Source organism: Phyllostomus hastatus, unplaced genomic scaffold (assembly GCF_019186645.2).
Source record: "Phyllostomus hastatus isolate PE091 unplaced genomic scaffold, TTU_PhHast_1.1 phas_scaffold_12, whole genome shotgun sequence".
Classification (NCBI taxonomy): Eukaryota; Metazoa; Chordata; class Mammalia; order Chiroptera; family Phyllostomidae; genus Phyllostomus; species Phyllostomus hastatus.
The window spans coordinates 1,249,470-1,269,597 of record NW_025334007.1 but is presented as its reverse complement, the minus strand read 5'-3'; the positions used below and the strand labels follow the sequence as shown (position 1 = coordinate 1,269,597).

Sequence of the window (20,128 nt, the reverse complement as noted above, 5' to 3'; positions counted from 1 at the left end):
AAATTAGTATTGAGTCAAATGGACAGAAAAATCATTAATCTTGATTTCTTAAAATGGCTTTTTTGAAGCCAAAGCCTATCTTTGAATTATTGTAAATGTAATCATGTTAGTCAGTGTTCAATAACTGAGTACATTTTTGAAAGATTTAAAATGGAGATATTTCACATTTTATTTATGTGGGTCAAAAGAAATCTTACTGAAATACTCTGATAAAATAAACATTTTCTCTCATATTATTTTCCAGTCTCCATTGCTTTTCCTAAGAGCAGATGATATAAAGAATTACTGTTCTCATGACAAATGTATCCATTCACTAAGATTATCTTTTATCTTTCAAACACATTATTTTTTAAAGATACGATTTATTTATTTTTAGAGAGAGGGGAAGGGAGGGAGAAGGAGACAGAGAGAAACATCACTCTGTGGCTGCCTCTCATGCACCTCCCACCGGGAACCCTGCCCGCAACTGAGGCACATACCACAACCGGGAATCGAACCAGTGACCACTCTGGTTCGCAAGCCCATGCTCAATCCACTGAGCAACACCAGCCAGGGCTAATATACATTATGAATCCATAAGTACATACTCTTAAGCAATATAAGAGGTAACAGTGGATAAATACACCCAACACATTTATTTTTCATAGATGAGAAAATTTTAGTCAGCATCACAAAATGCTTTCTTCTTATTTAATAATGTTACTTCCATGAGCTGCTATGTATGTATATAGTAAAATATCAGTGCTGTCTGTACAATATAAGATAAATCAACATGGAAGTCTTTCCTTTGTTGACAACTGTGAATAAATGAAAATAGATAATAATTGTTCTCAAATCTAATAAGAATAAACAGGATGTTTCAAATGGTCAAAATGTAACCATTTTCACCTACTTGCTGTAGAAAGACTAGTCTGTATATCTATTTCTCAACACTGTGTGTGTATGTGTATACACACACATATAATTAACTAAAACTGTGCTCTCCATGAGTTGAGTTGTATTTGCAAAATAAATAATGTAATGACCTTTCTTGCAATTCCACTTAATCTTTCCTACATGTGCATGCATGTCCTATCTATCAAACATGGGAGAGTAAATGTCATTTGTAAGCACTCATTCAGAGGTATTTACGTATTTTTATTTTTAAAAAGATTTTATTTATTTATTCTTAGAGAGGGAGGAAGGGAGGGAGACAGAGAGGGAGAAAAACATTGTTCAATTGGTTTGTGCCCTCACTGGGAAGTGAACCAGCAACCTCTCATTTTACAGGACGGCACCCAACCAACTGAGCTACAGGGGCCAGGGCCAGAGGAAAAGCACCCCTATGTTCACAGCAGCATTATTGACAATCGCCAAGATGTGGAAGCGGCCCAAGTGTCCATCAGTAGGTGAGTGGATAAAACAACTATGGGACATTTACACAATGGAATACTACTTGGTTGTAAAAAAAGAAGAAAGTTTTACCCTTTGCGATGGCATGGATGGGCCTGGAGAACCTTATGCTAAGTGAAATAAGCCAGTCAGAGAAAGACAAATACCATATGATTTCGCTCATATGTGGGATCTAATGGCCAAACTGGACTAACAAGCAAAATAAACACAGACTCCTAGATAGAGAGCAGGATGCCAGCTAGTGGCGGGGGGCAGTTAGGAGGTGGAGGGACTGAGGTAAAAGGGAAAAGGACTCCTGGACATGGACAACAGTGTGGGGATTGCTGAGGGGACGTGAGTGTAAGGGGACTAAATGGTGATGGGAAAATACATTAAAGATAAAATAAAAAAATAAATAAAACATACGCAGCTGTCTTCACCAAAAGCTGAGTAAGAGGACATTTGGAAAGATTTGTTCCAGATGCTTTTAAGTGAAAAGCAGGTAGGAAGGCAATATTTTTATTGTTTTCATTTATATATATAGAAAAAGCAGTGTGCCAGGTAGGCCTTGAAAGCAGGAGAAAAACCTTGACATTATGTGCGAAATGAACTTGATCATAGAAACACCTTCACTAGATGTCATCTCTTACCTTGTCTGCTTTTAATGCAAGAAAAATACACTTCAAATAAAATAAATTACTCACTAATGTTTTATTGTGCTATAGTAACATTTATTTTTCTTTAACATGGCAACTATTAGTGTAACTCATTTTATTATGATAAAATATAAAAAAAGAGTGGAGTAGTGCCTTATTGTTCACAAAACCATTTTGCATACATCATTCCAATCCACATGTAATTTGCCACTTTATAGGTTAAAAGAATACAAGGTCAGCAGGAATAAAGCTATGAGGTGACAGAGATGAACCTGATATAGATTATTTGAATCGAAGTTTATGGCTTTTCACGCTGAGTTTATACAGTTTATATTGTAATTGCATAGAAAATATGGAATGCCATAAAATAATCAGAGTCGTAAAAGCTGTTTATATTCACATATGTACAAAACAAGTATGAATTCAGAGCCTCTATTTTGAACAACCCAGGGAGTCATGAATCCAAAGACACAACCCGCATGGATTTATCTAGAATTAAAAACTGAACCTTCCTTATGAGGCTAGATGACTCATTTGTTGACAGTTTAAACCAGGGGTGCCAAACTCATTTTCACTGGGGGCCACATCAGCCTCGCAGTTGCCTTTGAAGGGCCGAATGTGATTTCAACTCCTTAACAGTTAAGGACCAGTTAAATTCATACAGCCCTAAAATTATTTTGGCCCTTTGAAGGCAACTGTGAGGCTGATGTGGCCCCCAGTGAAAATGAGTTTGACACCCCTGGTTTAAATAATAATGCTCATATATTTACTAATTGAGATTTACTGTTGAATGTTTGTCATATATTAACACTGTGGAAATATTTAACATTCAACAAGCACCCAAATTTTCTTTGCCCATTACAATCCCCATAAACCTGTACCTGGCATAGCCACCATAATATTCTGCCTTTTCTGTACTTACTTTATATTAAATATCACAACCGTTTGTTTCCTACTACAGATTCCAACATAATGAATATCTTCATGCATTCTCTTTCAGCTTCTGGTCTATACCTGCCTTCAGATAAATTACTGGGTTGATGTTATGGTAACTTTTATGGCTTTCACTAAATATTGTCATATTGCTTTTCCAATGGTCATACCAATTTTTAGTGGTTCCAGAAAGAATGAGGTTATGTGGTTGATACGAGTTTTGGTTGCGTTTGCTTTTAAAGTGATTGCTGCTTTATTAGGTATAAGGAGATAGTTGATGCTTGCTTAAATTTGAATGTGATAACTAATGAAGTAGAACATGTTCCATACAATCATGTATTTTTCACAGTTCTACTTTTATCAAAATACTTGTCTATATCCTCTGCTCATGTATCTATTGAGTATTTGAAATTCTAAAATTAATTGGAATGAGATCATCAATCAGTTGTTCTTAAATATTATAAGATGTGGACTCCATTTGATTATCTGCTTAAAATAATGATCCTTCTCAGCCCTGGCTGGTGTAGCTCAGTGGACTGAGCATGGGTTGCGAACCAAAGTGTTGCAGGTTCGATTCCCAGCCAGGGTACATGCCTGGGTTGCAGGCCATGACCCCCAGCAACCACACATTGATGTTTCTCTCTCTCTCTATCTCCCTCCCTTCCCTCTCTAAAAATAAATAAATAAAATCTTTAAAAAAAATAATGATCCTTTTCTATAGAAAAAAATTGCCTAGACAGATAAATTTACACACAGTTTCATGGGGTTCACTGACTTCCCTACAGAAGATTCCTATCACTGTGAAATCTAAGGTAAGAACCACTATTGTAAATTAAGCTATTGTTCTTAGTCAATGAACATCTGTTCCCAAGTGGTCAGTCATATTCCTTTTAATACTTACTTCATTTTTACTGTGCTCATATTTTTATAATTTTATATATTTAAATCTATCCATTTCCATTGTTATTTCTCATATTACTTAAAAGTTGATCCTTTTAAGCCTGATCAATTATATATCCATAGCTAATCTAAACTTGATACACATAAACATACACCTATAAATTGTTAAGAGTCTATAGAGACTATTTCAATCTCTCAAAACAATGTATGTTGTTATAGACACACAGCCTATAGTAAGAGTCATTAATGTGAAATTAGCAACAAAGAGAATGAGAAAATAATCTAAAATCTGTTTTTACCAGGAAGTGATTATCTGTACACTCCTGTGTAGTCATTTCAAGTAGCACATATTCTGTTTCATTTTCTCTAGGGCTTGTTTATAACTGATTTTCTTTTACTAATAAAATATGCCTGGGTATATTAATGTGAGAGGCAAAGAAGAAAGTCTCTTTCGGAAAAATTTACTTGGAAACCATGCCCTGCAGGTACCAAAGAGTGAAGAACTACTACTTCATAAACTGCAAAAAATGACCAATGTTGTATTTTATTCCCTCAATGGGGAAACACCATACAAAATTAATTTCTACCATGACATAAAAACTGTTATTTTATTTCAGAATTAATTAACGCTTCCTAAGAAAGCCATTTTTATTCAGTCAACCTGGCCCTTCATATTTTCTCAGTGCAATGACCTCTGGCTCTGTTGCTAACTTTTATATTCCTGAGATGCTCAGTCCCCTACACATGTGGGATGATTGTCATATTCGTGAATCACCACAGTGAGTGACTGCACCCAAATGACAGTGGGCAAACAGAGCACATTGAATCAGGGGAACTGGCTTCCAGTTTTAGTGCAGAACTTTTTAGAATTGCGGCCTTAAAATCACCAGGCCTCAGTCTGTGTATCTGTGGGATGACGGTATTAATTGCATTTCAATGCACACAGCTGTTAAGATATAAAGAGATCACTTACGTATGCAATAATTTATAGAATAATGATTTGTGGAATGCTTAGGGTGTGCTGGTCTTACACTAGTTACTTTGAAGATAAACAAGACTCAGTGTTTGCCAAAGGTCACAGCTTAGTAGAAAATACGTATGTTACAGATGGATACGAAATGTTTTATGTAAGCAAGGGTACATATATTCCAAGGGTATCACAGAAATACAGAGAAAGGGATATGTAGACACAAGGATGTTAGGGAAGACATTTTCTTTTCTTTTTTTTAAGATTTTATTTATTTATTTTTAGAGAGGGAAGAGAGGGAGAAAGAGAGAGAGAGAGAAACATCAATGTGCAGTTGCTTGGGGTCGTGGCCTGCAACCCAGCCATGTGCCCTGACTGGGAATCGAACCTGTGACACTTGGGTTCGTGGCCCACACTCAATCCACTGAGCTACGCCAGCCAGGGCGGAAGACATTTTCTTGAAGGCGAGGGCTAGGCTGAGTAAAAAGGATAAACAAAAATAAGGAAAGAAAAAAGGTGGAAAGGGAACTTTGCATCCTCCTGGAGAACCAGCAAGGACAAAGGCAGGGAGATAAGAAACCAAAAGAGCGTGGTCTTCATTTTGTGCCATCAATTTTGTTGCACTCTAAAATAGGAAGCAGGGAGTGGGAAGGGATGAAATTACGAAGGCAGTTGGCAGTGAGGCCATGGAGAGTTTGCATGAGACGGCCTCTTATACGCTATCAGCTAAGATGACGAGAGTAAAAGCATGAAAAACAAAAATCCAAACCAGTTCTATGAACACCAAGAATAATAGACACAGGCCAGTTAATCACAATCTGTATCAGAAAAACATTTTCGAAGAATACTATTTACTTGGGCACTGGTGACTATGTTAATGGAAGATCTTCTTCACCTAAGTGACCCAGAAAATATAAGTTTAGGAATAGAAAGAAATAGTAAAGTTGGTAACAGTTTAGAAATACGCACAGTAAAGGAATATAAGGGGATATGAGTTTATTTCACTTAAAGAGAGGACTATTAGGTAATATGGAAGAGCTATTAGGGTCAGTTTATTTTCTGCTTCCACCAAAAAATGAGGAGACAGGAAATGAGAAATAGGGAAGATGAATGGTAAACATTAGGTAAGGCGATGTGCTACCCCAGAGCGTTAGAAAGAAAGGCCCCAAATTTGGGACTTATTTACAAAATGGATTTACCATGTTATTAATGCTGCAAAATGGCAATGCAAAGTAGAGGGGAGCAGAAAGGAAAATGGCATGAAAAATGCTTTCCATTAAATCTGAGTAATAGCTTTTGATCATAGGATTACAGAACGCTAGGGCCGAAGGTGACATTTGTGGTCATTTTATAATGAGGAGCTCTAAAATAATTAAATTATGAGACAAAAGAAGAGAAAAACAGTTAGTGGCAAAGATGGTTTTTTCATTTCCCACTCACTCTGCAATCAACGTAATGTGATTTTTCACTGCTCATCATCCTACAATCGTTTTTTTTTTTTTTTCTTAATAACAACACCTGTATCCTTTCTCATTTCCAAGACAGTGACTATCTGGATTGCAAGTGCGTTCCCAGCCCTTAGCATAGAACGTGTTACATAGCACTGCTCAATTCAGGAGGTTTAAGTTAATAAAGACAAAATTTCCTTTTCAGACCTCTTCTCATTTTCCTCCTCTGCAGACATTAATTCCATTAACCTGTGGTAGATAGAATAATGGTCCTTCAAAGACATTCATGTCCCCGACACTAGAATCTGTGAACAAGTTGTGTTGAAACTTATTTGTTTTAAAATGATTACATTTAACTTATTTTTAAAACTCTTCGTGATGGTAAAGAGAATTAAGGTTGCAGGTGGAATTAGATTTGCTACTCAGCTAATTTGTGGCAGGGAGATGATTCTGAGTTATTCCGGGGGTCCAGTGTAATCAAAAGGGTCCCAACAAGGGGAAGAGGGTAGCATAAGAGGGACATCCAAAGAGATAGCCACATGAGAAGGAATTGGCCCAATGTTGCTGGTGTTGAAGATGGAGGAAGAGGGCCATGAGCCAAACAATGGGGGCAGTCTGTACAAAATGGAAAAGACAAGAAAGCGGATTCTGCCCTGAAGCCTCCGGAAGGCACGTAGCTCTGTTGGCTCCTGAATTTTACCCCACTGGGGCCAATTTCGGACTCATGACCTGAAGAACTGTTGTTACATGATTAATCTGTGTCATTTTAAGCTGCTAAATTTGTGGTCCTTTTTATAGCATCAATAAGAAACCAATACATAAACTTTCCTATTTAGGACTATTAAGTCAAGAGACAAACACATAGTTACTTACTAGATGGTAGAAATACAACTCTGTAAAAGAGAAAGTTGCTACCCTTTTGTTCTTGTAGCATAGTGAGACAAATGCACGTACAAAAAGAATAGATGGTAGATCTACAGGTAAGTTTCCTGATAAAGAAAAATGCAGGGTGTTTTCTCATCAGCATAGAGGAAGGAAACTAACTTGGAAAATCCAGTGATTCCCTTGATGAAGTGACATCTCAGCCGTGTTTTGAAAATTAAGTAAGAGTATAGAGGCAGACGGCGTGGAAGAGAACTCCAGACAGCAAGAGCAGGTGCAAATATCAGGATGAGGGGAAAAGAGCATGGTCTTTTGAAGGTACTAGAGAAGGAGGAGGGGGACTACAGTGGCAGAAATGACTCTAGAAAACAGAGAAATCCTCATTAGTCAAATGATGAAGAGCCTTAAACTTTGGCCAGAAGGCAGGTGGAAACCACAGCAGAATTTTAAGTAGGGAAATGGCAATAGAGGTATCTCTTTTAGAAATGAATTTCACAGTATGGAGAACATAGGGAGAGTTAAGACTGGAAAGAAGAAGACCAATTGGCTGGTTGTAAACTCTAATCCATGTGAGAAGTGATGATGGCCTGTATTGGTGAATCGCAGTGGGACTGGAGAAGGGGACTTGCTTACATACAAGCAAGACATATTCAATAGGTATTGCTGGTAAGAATGAGTTTTTCATTAAATGTGCAGGTAGAAGATTGGGAAGAGGTACAGCCAATGATCCTACTCAAACTGGAGTCTAGAAATCCCAGGAAGAAAAATGTCTGAGTCTATACATATAAAGACAGTATAGGAAGGACTGGGAAATAATGAGTTCGGAGTGTTTTGAGACAAGAAGAATAGGTGTAGTAGGGAGTTGGATGTAGGCACCCCAAAAACAAGACACAGATCTTAGTTGAAAGTAAAGATTTAAGGGATTCAAGTCAACTGGCATGTAGTAATGGAAACCCCCAGAGTGAATGATATTACTAGAAAGCGTGCACCAGTTTCCTGATCTGAAATATCACTGCTTCCTGGTTATCCTTCAGACACAAAGCCTGCTCCTAATCTGTATCACTGACTTATCTGCCATTCACCCTGGAAATATTGGCATTTTCCCAGGGTCCTATCCATTCTTCATCTCTTCTTGTCTTGGTCTACAATGTTTATTCTCCCTAAGCAAAGTGACTCCCTCCTCCACTGTAACCACCACTATATACTGATGCTGATGACACCTGAATCTATATTTTTCATCTTGATCAATGTCCTGAGTTGCACAGTGACACAGCTGACTCTGGTTAATACCTCCACCTAGATGTCCTCCAGGTACCTTAACAATATCATTCATCTTCCCAAATAAATCCAGGTATTCTACTCCTCCTGTCAATTAATGGCATCATCATTCATCTGGTAAGTAAATAAGTAACTCTGGAGTCATTATTCAAGTTTGAGAAATGCTTGTCCTGAGGTTAAAGCCAGATTATTTAGGATGGCATATGAGGAGCTTCACAATTTGACCTCAAATGCTTTTGTGAATGGAATATCCATCAAGACTGTTGGCACTCACACATATCCCCTGACCTCTCTGCACACACACCTACCAGGTCCACCCTAGACACCCAAGTCAAATGTTGTCCTGAGTAAGCCACACCCTCTCTTTAGTCCTTTGTTCCTGCAGTCCCTGAAATGTGACTTAACTTTCACTTTCAAGATCGGGTTCAAATATCAGATTTGCACAATCACCCTTCCGTCCTTCGGAGAACTCAGCAATTCTTCTGATATATCCATCCATTTTAGCATTTTTCAAACCGTTTCATTATTATAGGGGGCATGTACACACACATGCACACAAACACATTACTCTTTTATGTAATGCAGTCCACATACCACCCATCACCTCTAAATGGGACCACACTTAGATGGTAAGACCACTATGATTTGGAAACTTCTGTATACCCAATGTGGTACATTCAAGCAGAAAGAGGTAGTTAATAAGAGTTGGTTGAGTAAATCAAATGATTAATCAATACCACAATTAAATCTGAGCCCTAATGAGTCCCAGGCCAATGTCTTTTCTCTCCACTTCACCATACAGCTCAGACTGCTCTGTTCATTATAAACCTTCTGTCTTTATCATCAATTCATTTCTTTAAAAATTCATTGAGCACCCACCAGGTATTAAATCACTTTTTAATATTTTCTCTCATAATTTGGCCTTGGGACAGAGGTATTTATTTTCATCACTACATGGACTGAAAAAGTAGAGATAATTTCTTGCAAAAAAACCTGCCTTGCTTTTTCTGGGTAAATTACATTCTGGAATGTGATGAAATTGCCCTTTCCTTCATCTTTCATGACTGCCATGGCTCCTAACACAATGTACAATAAAATGCTACAGTGACCTGTCTGACTCTTTACCTCCCCAGTAAATGTGGCTTCTTTCTCATGTGAGTCAACTGCTTGTTATTATAGGAAGTTGATGGGCCCAGAAAATAATTTGAGCAGCCATGTCAGCTCATACTGGATAAAAGTTCTCTCCCAACCCCTGCCACTTAATCATAGAATCTATGACATATTAACACATTGAAGTTGTGGCTGGAAGCTTATATAATCACATGATTACATATTCATAAACTGAAATCGTTGATATTGAAAATACAATGCAAGGGTCATAGAAATATTTTTATGTATGTTATAGAAGTTAGCGTGAAATGAAGCATCACAACAACGAGGTAGAAGTATCACGATAGAAGAGAAGTCAGAACTGCCAGGGTGTATCGAAAGGGCCCTTGGTGGTGAGTTGGAAAGCAGTGTGCCATGTGGTAGATGGCACAAATGGTTTGTTCTTGTTCCCTGCGGATTCCATTCAGACATCAAGAATATGTATCAGACACAGTATGGGTCTGTGGCTAAGCACCTTCCCTCCTGCATCAAACAGCTTGGGTTCAAACCCCAGCTCTACTTCTCACTAGCTCTGTGACTATAGGCAAGTGGCTTAACCTCTCTGTGTCTCGTTGTGTCCATCTGTATCATGGGACTAAAAAGAACAGTACAGAACCATGAATACTAAAAGTGACAGACTTATGATACATATTAATACTGAAAAACTGAAGGAGAAAAGTAGAGAGAGAAAAGCTGTAAACATTTATTCCTGGATATACCACTACTTCCTATGAGCCATCTATATCAATCGAATTATCTTGTAAAATAGACACAGTTTCTAGGTGGCAGTCAGATTAACAATTAGTAAGATTTTTAAATAGTTTTTATAAATGAGCAGCAATTAGACTTTTCTTGATTTGAAAGATAAAGGGAAAATATGAAAGGGTATTAGAATAAATTGTACCTCCTCATGCCAAGAAGAATGAAATCTGTGCATAGCAATGATGGGAATAATGAATATTTCTGTGGTACGTTATAATTTACAAAGTGATTTTAAATAGATCATTTTGTTTAAACATGAATATGTGGGTGTATACTTGTTATGGGTAAAAATAAGTTCCTATTAATTAGCATGCAGACCTGCAATACACTTTAGTAGTGTGTCATGAAAAAGATCGCTTATTTTAGTTAGAAATAATAGACATGGACTGATTATGGCAGAATAAATCAAAATAAGATCATGGCGTCTGGTGTAATTTGGAGGTGAAATTAAATACTTGGACACTGTGGCAGAACTGCTAACTAGATATCTGTTTCCATACTTCGACCAAGTCAATTTTATTCCTGAGATATTCAATTTCTCTACTAAAAAATAAAAAAGGATCATTCTGTGGCATATATTTACCAATTTTAATGGATTACAAAATCGTTCTTTTCAAATAAAAAGGAAAGCAATCAGCCAAAGTGCACAACAGCCACTTCCAAATGTTTGTGCCAATGAGATCCTTTACAAACTGACAACAGCTAAAACACAGAGTCCCTTTTGTGTGCATTCAAAAGGGATATTTAAATCATGAGATATATTTGTTAAACTTGCACGATGGAGTAAATGTGGAAGAAAACAGTACAGAAGATATAGCTGATGCCTCATTTCCTTGGCCCAGCCTGAGTTTACCTGTAACTGTGAACAAATTCTGTGGTTGCTGAAGATTTCCAACCTCAAGCATGTGCATCTCTCTGCTTCTTTGCATGAGAGCTTTTCCCAGTTCCAGGAGAATTTAGTAAGCCCATCTGCAGGGGCAGCCCCAAAGTGACAGATTTAGTTCTCCCAAGGTGCAATCCTCAGTTAAAGAGAGACAGGCTCCCCAAGGGTCACAAGAGATATGGATCTCAGAATGACCCACAACAGCACCTCTACTGCTGGATCTCCCTTCCCTACTCATTTCCCCTCTCCCCCACCCCATGCCTCTGGGAGTCACTTCCCAAAAGAACTACCTGCACCAGTGCTTGTTTGAGTCAGCTTTCTGAGTAATTCAAACTAACCCATATGGATATTAGGCCAAGTTACTTGACTTGATCTTGTATTAGTTAACCTTAGGTGTCTCTTAAGTAACACCAAGCCTCAGTTTTCTAGTCATGTAAAATGGAAATATTCACAGGAACGAACTCCTAGTTTTGTTTTGGTGAGGCATCCTGTAAAGCATCAGATGTGGTCTTAAGCAATGACTTAGACAAAACAAAAAAAGTCAATATATATTGAATTGCATTAAAACTTCTGGGCAGGTTGGTAAACTGCATTATTTGTTCATGATTCATTCATCTCTCTCCCCGTTTGCCCTGGATCACCCTAAGTGGATTTGACTTCCCACCTCATTGATGTGGGCTTCATCGTGTGACTTGCCTTGATCAATGAAATGCGAGTAGTCATCACTGTCTCACTTCTGAGCTAGGGACTTAAAAATTGTGATGTGTTTTCACCCCTCTTGGTTCTTCTTCCCTTTGCCAGTGGAAGATCATGCCTCAAGTAGATGAGGTTCCCCCAAAAGGAGACACGTGTCTCCTTTACAATACACAGATTGAAGCAGAATACAAAGATTGAAGCAGACACAGGAATAAGAAATAAATATTGCTGTAAGTCATGGAGATTTAGATTTTTTTTACAGAGCATCAGCCTAGAATAAAGTTAATATAGCAGGTAAATAATAAATGTGTCCTATAGAATAAAATACAATGAAAGTTGACTTTATGTAGTATCTTCATTTAAAATTCAATTGTTTGAACTTAAATTTAATATCATTGATATATAGCTTTAAACTGAGGTATTAAAAATTGCTCTGAAAGTCTTCCATTTAGAATGTATTATTTTTTCTATATTGGTATTTCTCCTTGCCATGCCATTCACAATTTCAACATTAAAGCAAGCATGTTTTTTTCTTATAGACAGCCAAGTTATTAGCCTAGACTGAAATCAATCTACAAGGTGCTTTCAGGGGAGAGTATGTTCTAAGGAAATTCAGTGAATTATTGTAACAGCAATAGTCAGTACTGAGACTGCTCGTTTATACCTTGTGCTAAATACAGAAAGCACTTCAAATAGAAATAAAGTTTGAGAGCGATCATTCATTCCCTCTTCACCCAATAAGGAAGTCTTAAGCCAGTGTTTGCGCAAGATCAAGCCGAAAAGTATAAATAGAATAAAGGCCAAACATCTTCCAGCATAAACAGGGGAAATTTTGCAGTCAGCAAAAAAAGAGCATTAGAATCTGTCTTTTAGGACAGATTTCAGAAAATTATTACTAATAATCCAAAAGAAGTCCCGGGAGCTAATCAAAGGAGCAGACAGTTTGGAGAGTTAATCAAGTGCCAATGCTAATAGATGATCCAAGTGGCAGAGCAGAGCAGAGAGTCCCACAATTTTTATTCAGCTCGAGGTTGCTAATGCTGATGATAAGTGGTTACCGACAGCCTCTTCCAAGATTCCTAATGAAACATTTCTCTTTTTTTCGAGTTTATTATGCCACTGGATGAAAAAATGTGTTTATTTCTTTTCTAAGATCTGTGATGGGACTACACTAAGAATACTTTCTAAGGTGCACAAGGGCAATGAAGAAGTTTGATCTGCATGGTGATTAATAACTTAAACCGATGTGAATTTAAGTTAGCATGTAAATTAAGTAATTGTGAAAAGTTCCCAAACTGACGTCTTTGTTTGCACTAGAGTACAACTGTGTTGAACCTGTAAAAGGAAGTATGACTTCGAATTATAAAAGATTGAAAAGCTGGATTCTTACAAATGACAACATATTTAGCAAACTGTACATGAATTGGAGGTTTTAAAGGAGTTTGCTGTGTCAAAAAAAAGAGCTTTTCTTAACTAGCGTTTTCTTCATCTTATGTCTACAAATACTGAATTCTAGTCATTATAAAAGAAATAAAATTGGTAAACAGCTTTCCCCTAGGACCAATGTATGAACTTTGAGCAGTTTTATATCTATGTGTGTGTGATTTTGTATTTTTATATTTAGATTTGCACGAATGGTAGCACACTGTAAATACTGCTTTCTGATTATAGAACATTAAATGATTGTAAAGTAGAACCTCCGAATGGTCCAAAGTTTGGAAATTGAGGACATTAGCATTCCCCTACTTTAAGGTTACTTTTATTGTGCTGTTTCTACTAAATAAAGTGTAGCGGAATGGCTCTTCTGAGTTACAATAATCTAGCAGTTTTAGCTGTGAATCAGACTATCTCAATGCGAGTAGTGGCGCTGCTACTCATCAGGAGTGCACCTCAGTTTTCTTGCCTTAAATAATGACAATAGTGCCGATGCAGCACCGGTGCGAGCCTTGAGTGCATGTTCCCACTCGAACCCCCACACTACTACTAACTAGCTCTGTGGACTTCAGTAAAAATCGTTTCATTGTGTGGAACTCAATTTCCTCAACTTTAAAACAAATAAGAGTCTGAAACAGATAACCTCTATGTATTTCTCCAGACCTAAAATTCTATCACCTGATTCTTTAAGCTGCTGTTTTTCTCAGAAGGCACATAGCTCCGGAGCCATATGACCTGGACTCGAAGGGCAGCCCGGCTACTTCCCAGCTGGGTTTCCTTGAGTTAGTTACATAATTTCTCCCTTAAGTTTCCTCATCTGTAAAAGAGCTATAAAAATAATAGATATCTCATAGCATTGTTGTTAGGAGTAAATGAGCCATTAGCTTTAAAGAGCATAAAAATCCTCTGGCCCCAAATAAGTAAACATTGTTATTCTTATCCTGAAATCCAAGGACTTTGAATATGACTAACGGGTGAATTCTTCAAATTGTGAGCAAAATTTTATGAGCGTATACAAAGGAAAGTCGCAGTCTTCAGTAGATTCCCAAAGGGATTCGTGGTTTGAAAAATATCCTCTGGCTCTTATTCCCATTAATAATCCACGTTTGATTCTTTTTCACGAACACAGACATTAATAGCAGTAGGCTGACTTGTATTATTCTTCCTCAATTTGGCTTTGTCAATGCTTATTGAAGGGATGTTCTGCTCTTTTCTCCCCTTCCTAATATGTCATTCTTTTTATGGATCTGCACATAGTCCCTGGGTTGAAATGAAGTGTAGTTATACAGGCTTCTGCTCTACTCCTTAACCAGACTGAGAAAGAGTACGCTTTCCCCATATTCCCTTACATAATTACTCTTCAGTCATCTGGGTTTAGGCACTTATTATTTTTTTACTTTTTTACGTCTAAGTATACATAAATGCGATTTTTCTTGCAACTCGTTTTGTGGCAAAGTCCTTTCTGAGAGGAGCACAGCTTCTTTTGTAATATTTCATGATGCTAAGTATTGACATAATGCAGTACAGCAATTGAGACAGCAAGATGTGCCTGTTAACTGTTTCAGACATTTATGCTTAATTTGCCACATATCTTTATTGCACACTTCTCTTTAGTTAAAACAGCCCACGTCAATGAAGGAATCGTTTAACTGATCATTTTCACAGAACATAAAAAGGCGCCATGACATACAAAGAACAAATCACTCCTTCCTGCACAGATAGATACCGTGCATTCACAGCTTGGAAACCAGTACTTGCAAAGTACAGTATGAAACTGCAAATGAACTCCCAGCAGAGATTGGTAGAAAGAAACTGATAATGGCTAAAACGAGAGCATTGCTGACTGGTAAATTAATAATAAAAAGAGAAAAGGTGTATGCTAATTTAAACACGAAATTTGGACAGATATTCATAGACTGGGAAATAAAATTTCCAGACCAAGAAATGTCTTCAAAGCCGAAAAGCAGTCTGAACAGAGTACTTTTAATTTTCTGGATAAATTACCTGAGGAGTCAAAGTTTAAAAAAAGATGAAAGTTAACATGATATTTCAGGATACAGTTGACTAAAAAGGGAGAGAAGAATGGGAGAGGGAGAGGGAGGGATGGGAATTATTGACCCTGATGTTTAATGCAATACCAAGGTCAATTAATTTATAAACTAAATTTGTTTCTTATTCAAATTTTAGATACTAGAGGAAAAAAGGGTATTAAGAGCTCTATTATTGCTCAGTGAAATAAGCCAGGCGGTGAGAGACAAATACCATATGATCTCACCTATAAGTGGAACCTAATCAACAAAACAAACAAATGAGCAAAATAGAACCAGAGACATTGAAATAAAGAACCGACAGTAACCAGAGGGGTAGGGGGCAGGGCAGAGGGATATCAGGAGAAAGTAGGGGAAGGCCCAAGTCAAGGAATTGTATAAAGGTGTAAGAAGGACATGTGGACAAAGACAACCAGGGTTGGGGGGTGGGGGGGAGGACTAAATGTGGGAGGTGGGGGTGTGGATAGGGCAGGGGAGAGTAATGGGGGAAAATAGGGACAACTGCAATTGAACAACAATAAAAAATTTTTAAAAAAGAAAGAACTAGTCCTAGCTGGCGGAGCTCAGTGGATTGAGAGCAGGCTGCAAACCAAAGCATCGCGGGTTCAATTCCCAGTCAGGGCACATGCCTGGGTTGCAGGCCACGGCCCCCAGCAACCACACATTGATTGATGTTTCTCTCTCTCTTTCTCCCTCCCTTCCCTCTCTAAAAATAAATAAATAAAATCCTTAAAAAAAAAAGAACTAACATTTCTACTATAATTTTCATAAATAGTTTTCTATTCTGCTTTTGGGCCTTGGTGCAATCCTAATTAAGGAGATAACAATTTCATTATTGAATGAGACTAAACTTCTTTTATTCTGCACAATTATTTTGAGATTCATCCCCTGTTGTAGCTGACATAACAAGATCTTTTAGTCAGCAAGTCTTTTAGTCATGGCTTTATTTCTTCACAAATAATTGATATGAGTGTACTATTTACAATGTTATACAAATATATAATATTTGTAATATATAATACATAAATTAGTATACATATTTAATAAAAAGTTAGACAACTTTATGAGTTTAGAGATAAGTATACACCTGTGAAATTATCACCACAGTCTATGTCATAAACAGAATATCCTTCAGTCCTCATTTAGAATCATAACCAGGGTTTTCCATTGCTATTAAAACAATTCAGCCATGGCTGGTGTGGCTCAGTAGACAGAGCGCCAGCCTGCGAACCAAAGGGTTTCTGGTTTGATTCCCAGTCAGGGCACACGCCTGGGTTGTGGGCCAGGTCCCCAGTAGGGGGCGCAAGAGCAACCACACACTGATATTTCTCTCCCTCTCTTTCTACCTCCCTTCCTCTCTCTCTAAAAATAAATAAATAAAAAATCTCAAAAAAACAACAATTTAAATAGCTAAATGCATCACATGGGCCCATGAAAACTACCATTCTGCCTTTTTGTGGGAAAAACTGGAAAGATGATTTATCAAATCTTGCTATTAAAACAATGCTCTAATTAACATCTACATAGACAAATCCTTGACCCAAATTTGGACCTTAGCAAAGATTTTCACAAATTAGGTTAATGGATCTAGGTGAATAGTCATGTCCATCATTCTTGGTACATGTTTTCAAATTACTTCTGAAAAACATTGTATATAATCTCCCTCTCTCTCTCTCTCTCTCTCTCTCTCACACACACACACACACACACACACACACACACACCCTCACAAGAATTCAGACTTGGTACTGAGAGTTGTTAGGCTCTTCCTGAACGCTTCGACTGTGATGTAAGTGTACGGAATCAGTATAAGGAGACATTGGCAGTCGTATGCTGCCATTGCAGGGACAGGGGAGCCCGTGTGTGATACAAGAGATGCAGCAGAGGGAAGGAGAGGTGGCAGAACCCTGAGAGCTTTCAATTGCCTGCTTCCAGCATTTTCTTGGGGCACCACCGTAGGCTCTCTTTGCCTCCCTTGAGAAACCTTCCCATCCTTCGATTAAATTTCCCCTTTAGATTCACCTCCACATTTGATAAAGCTAGTTCAAATTTGGAATGTTACTTGTAATCAAGTGTCCTGATGAATATAACACTCAAGTAATAGAGTCTGCCGCGAAACCGCGAAATCCATTCTGTTTCGTATACTTTTCCCATCTCACAGTCACGTGGGAAGATGATCTGCTTCCTCTTGTAAGGTTGTACTGCTCTATCTGCAGACTCAAAAGGAAAAGACTCAACCAGAAATTACACAGGAAACAGAATGAAACTGAAGCCGTTTCTAGCATTTAATTGCAATTTATCTACCATTAACACATGAGGCTATTTTGATTTCTTCAGATATCCTTGTCTGCACAGGATTATTTAAACCCAAATTGGAATTGTCTCTGGGTTACTCTCAGTGATAATAAGAACTTTTGGTCCATGCCAATTATAAGAATTCACAAACACAGATAGGGGTGACCAAGGAATCCAACCAGAACTTTCTGTTTAGTTTCATTAGACCCAGACCTAATGAGAACAAAAATCATTAGCAATGAAAAAGTTCTAAGCTTGTTGAGTTTTTTTGAATACTGATTGTCTCTGTGATGGAAATTGTGGTAAAAAAAATAAAATGAATATTAAACTCAGTAAGGAATATATAAAAATAAAATAGAAATATGTGTGTGTGCATATATATATATATACACACACACATATATATATATATATATAACAAAATAGAAAAGTAAATTGGCATACTATCACCAGAGGTATGATTTTCTTTTAAATGTGCTTGTTTTATAGAAGCCACTACGTGCAGAAACCATTTTGATTTACTATCCTCAATAAAATGAAGACATTAATAATGTGACCACATTTGCAAAGTGACATACTCGATGAAATGACACTATCATGACATATGTATTTAAAGAAGGTCTCCCTTCAACTTTGGCAGGCCACAAAATTCTAAATGCAAAACTCCAAGCACAGTTACATTTCAAAATTTCAATCAATATATCTTATTATCTTGCTTAAGGTTTCTCTTGTTAAAAACTACACAACCTACATTTGACTTTATCCTCTAATATAATAAGAAGCGTCTCCAAAATTACATGTTTCAGCAGTCTAGCGGTTTACCCCAGAGGACAAATATAAACATAGGCATGAAACTTTAACTTTATTTTCTTGGTTAATTTTAGGGTACAGCTCATCACTTTGCATTAAGGGCAGAACTCCAACAACCTCGCGTGCAGCATCATGGAGAAATGAAAAGGATTAAGAAATAAGTGTGTGCTGGGACAGAGAAGGTCCCAAGTTTTCCTGCAACTGATGGAAATGGAAATAATCACCCTCATTTTAAACTCAAGAAGAAAGGAAACCAATGAATGTCTACTTGTATTTCTGACCTATGCTGTTTAAGATTCTTGGTCCGCTGTGCTGTTTGTTTGTTTGGTTTAGACCTTGGCATCGGGACACCTGGCATGCCGCCCGCTTGCCTGCATGGCTTTTCACCTCAGCTCCCGGCTCAGATGTGAGACGGATGTTTCAAAGCACCTGCTTTGAGGTGTTCAAACTTTGGCATGAACATCCTTGAAGGGATATGATGGCATATGAATTCCATTACTGTGGATAGGTGAATTTGCCTAGAATTTGGAGGAATGAACATTTTCCCTTAATGTTATGTGAAATGATTAAATGAAGAAAACATGTCAGCCTTCCTAAGGCTATTTTGACTTCCGTCCAGAGCCCACAGGGAAACCGCATTCTCTCTTCTATGTTGTTGGAGGCATTTTGGTTAAAAAAAATGTAAAAGGACTTCCATCGATCACAAAAGTGTAATTTAACTTATTTCAAGCAGATAGGAAATGACGGGGCCCTTCCTCCATGTTTCAGCTTCAAACTTGGAATTCATTTGGGGATTCCCCAGTGACTCTGCTCTTGAGAAAGAGCCATTTGTCAACACCACACACCTCTAGTCATCGTTGTCATCCTTTTGTCCCTCCTACTGCCTCCAACTCTGCCACTCTGCATCACACACACACACACACACACACACACACACACACACACTTCACAAGGCCAGAAGACCAGGTTCTCACCTCTACCTTTGAACACAACTTTGAAAATATGCAACATCTTAGTTTCAACCTCACAAATGAGGCTTTACAAATGGACCCCAAATATCCCAAATGCATTTGAAACTGTCTTTTGTGACGTGTACTGAGTTAGTGAACCGTTCACAAGTATTCTCTAATTATTTATTAGTTCATTTATGTGATATTGGTTAGCAATGAAAACAGAAAGAGGTAAATAAAGCATTGAATACATGCATATCTATGCTTTCATATGTCTTCTCTCAGTTAAAAAGTTTCAAAAGACAAGGGACAGTGTTCATTTCAACTTCTTATCCCAACATTTTCCAGTGGTACCCAATAAATGCTTGTTCAAAGTCAGTTGCTGAAGCATCACTTTTCCAAACCAGTTTTTCTCACATAGAAATAAACACATCCAGTGTTTCCATCTAAAATAAGGGCGGCACCCTGGCTGGTATGGCTTAGTAGATTGAGTACCAGCCTGTGAACCAAAGGATTACCGGTTCGATTCCTAGTCGGGGCACATGCCTGGATTGCGGGCCAGGTCCCCAGCAGGGGGCATGAGAGAGGCAACCACACATTGATATTTCTCTCCCTCTCTTTCTCCTTCCCTTCCTCTCTGTCTAAAAATGAATAATAAAATAAAAT

The 20,128-nt window shown here is 37.7% G+C and overlaps 1 protein-coding gene across 2 annotated transcripts in view; it reads right to left on the bottom strand.

Annotated features, from left to right (window-relative positions):
• DMD (dystrophin) overlaps positions 1–20,128 on the bottom strand; it is a 1,939,942-nt gene that overhangs the window by 1,756,189 nt on the left and 163,625 nt on the right. The window lies entirely within an intron of this gene.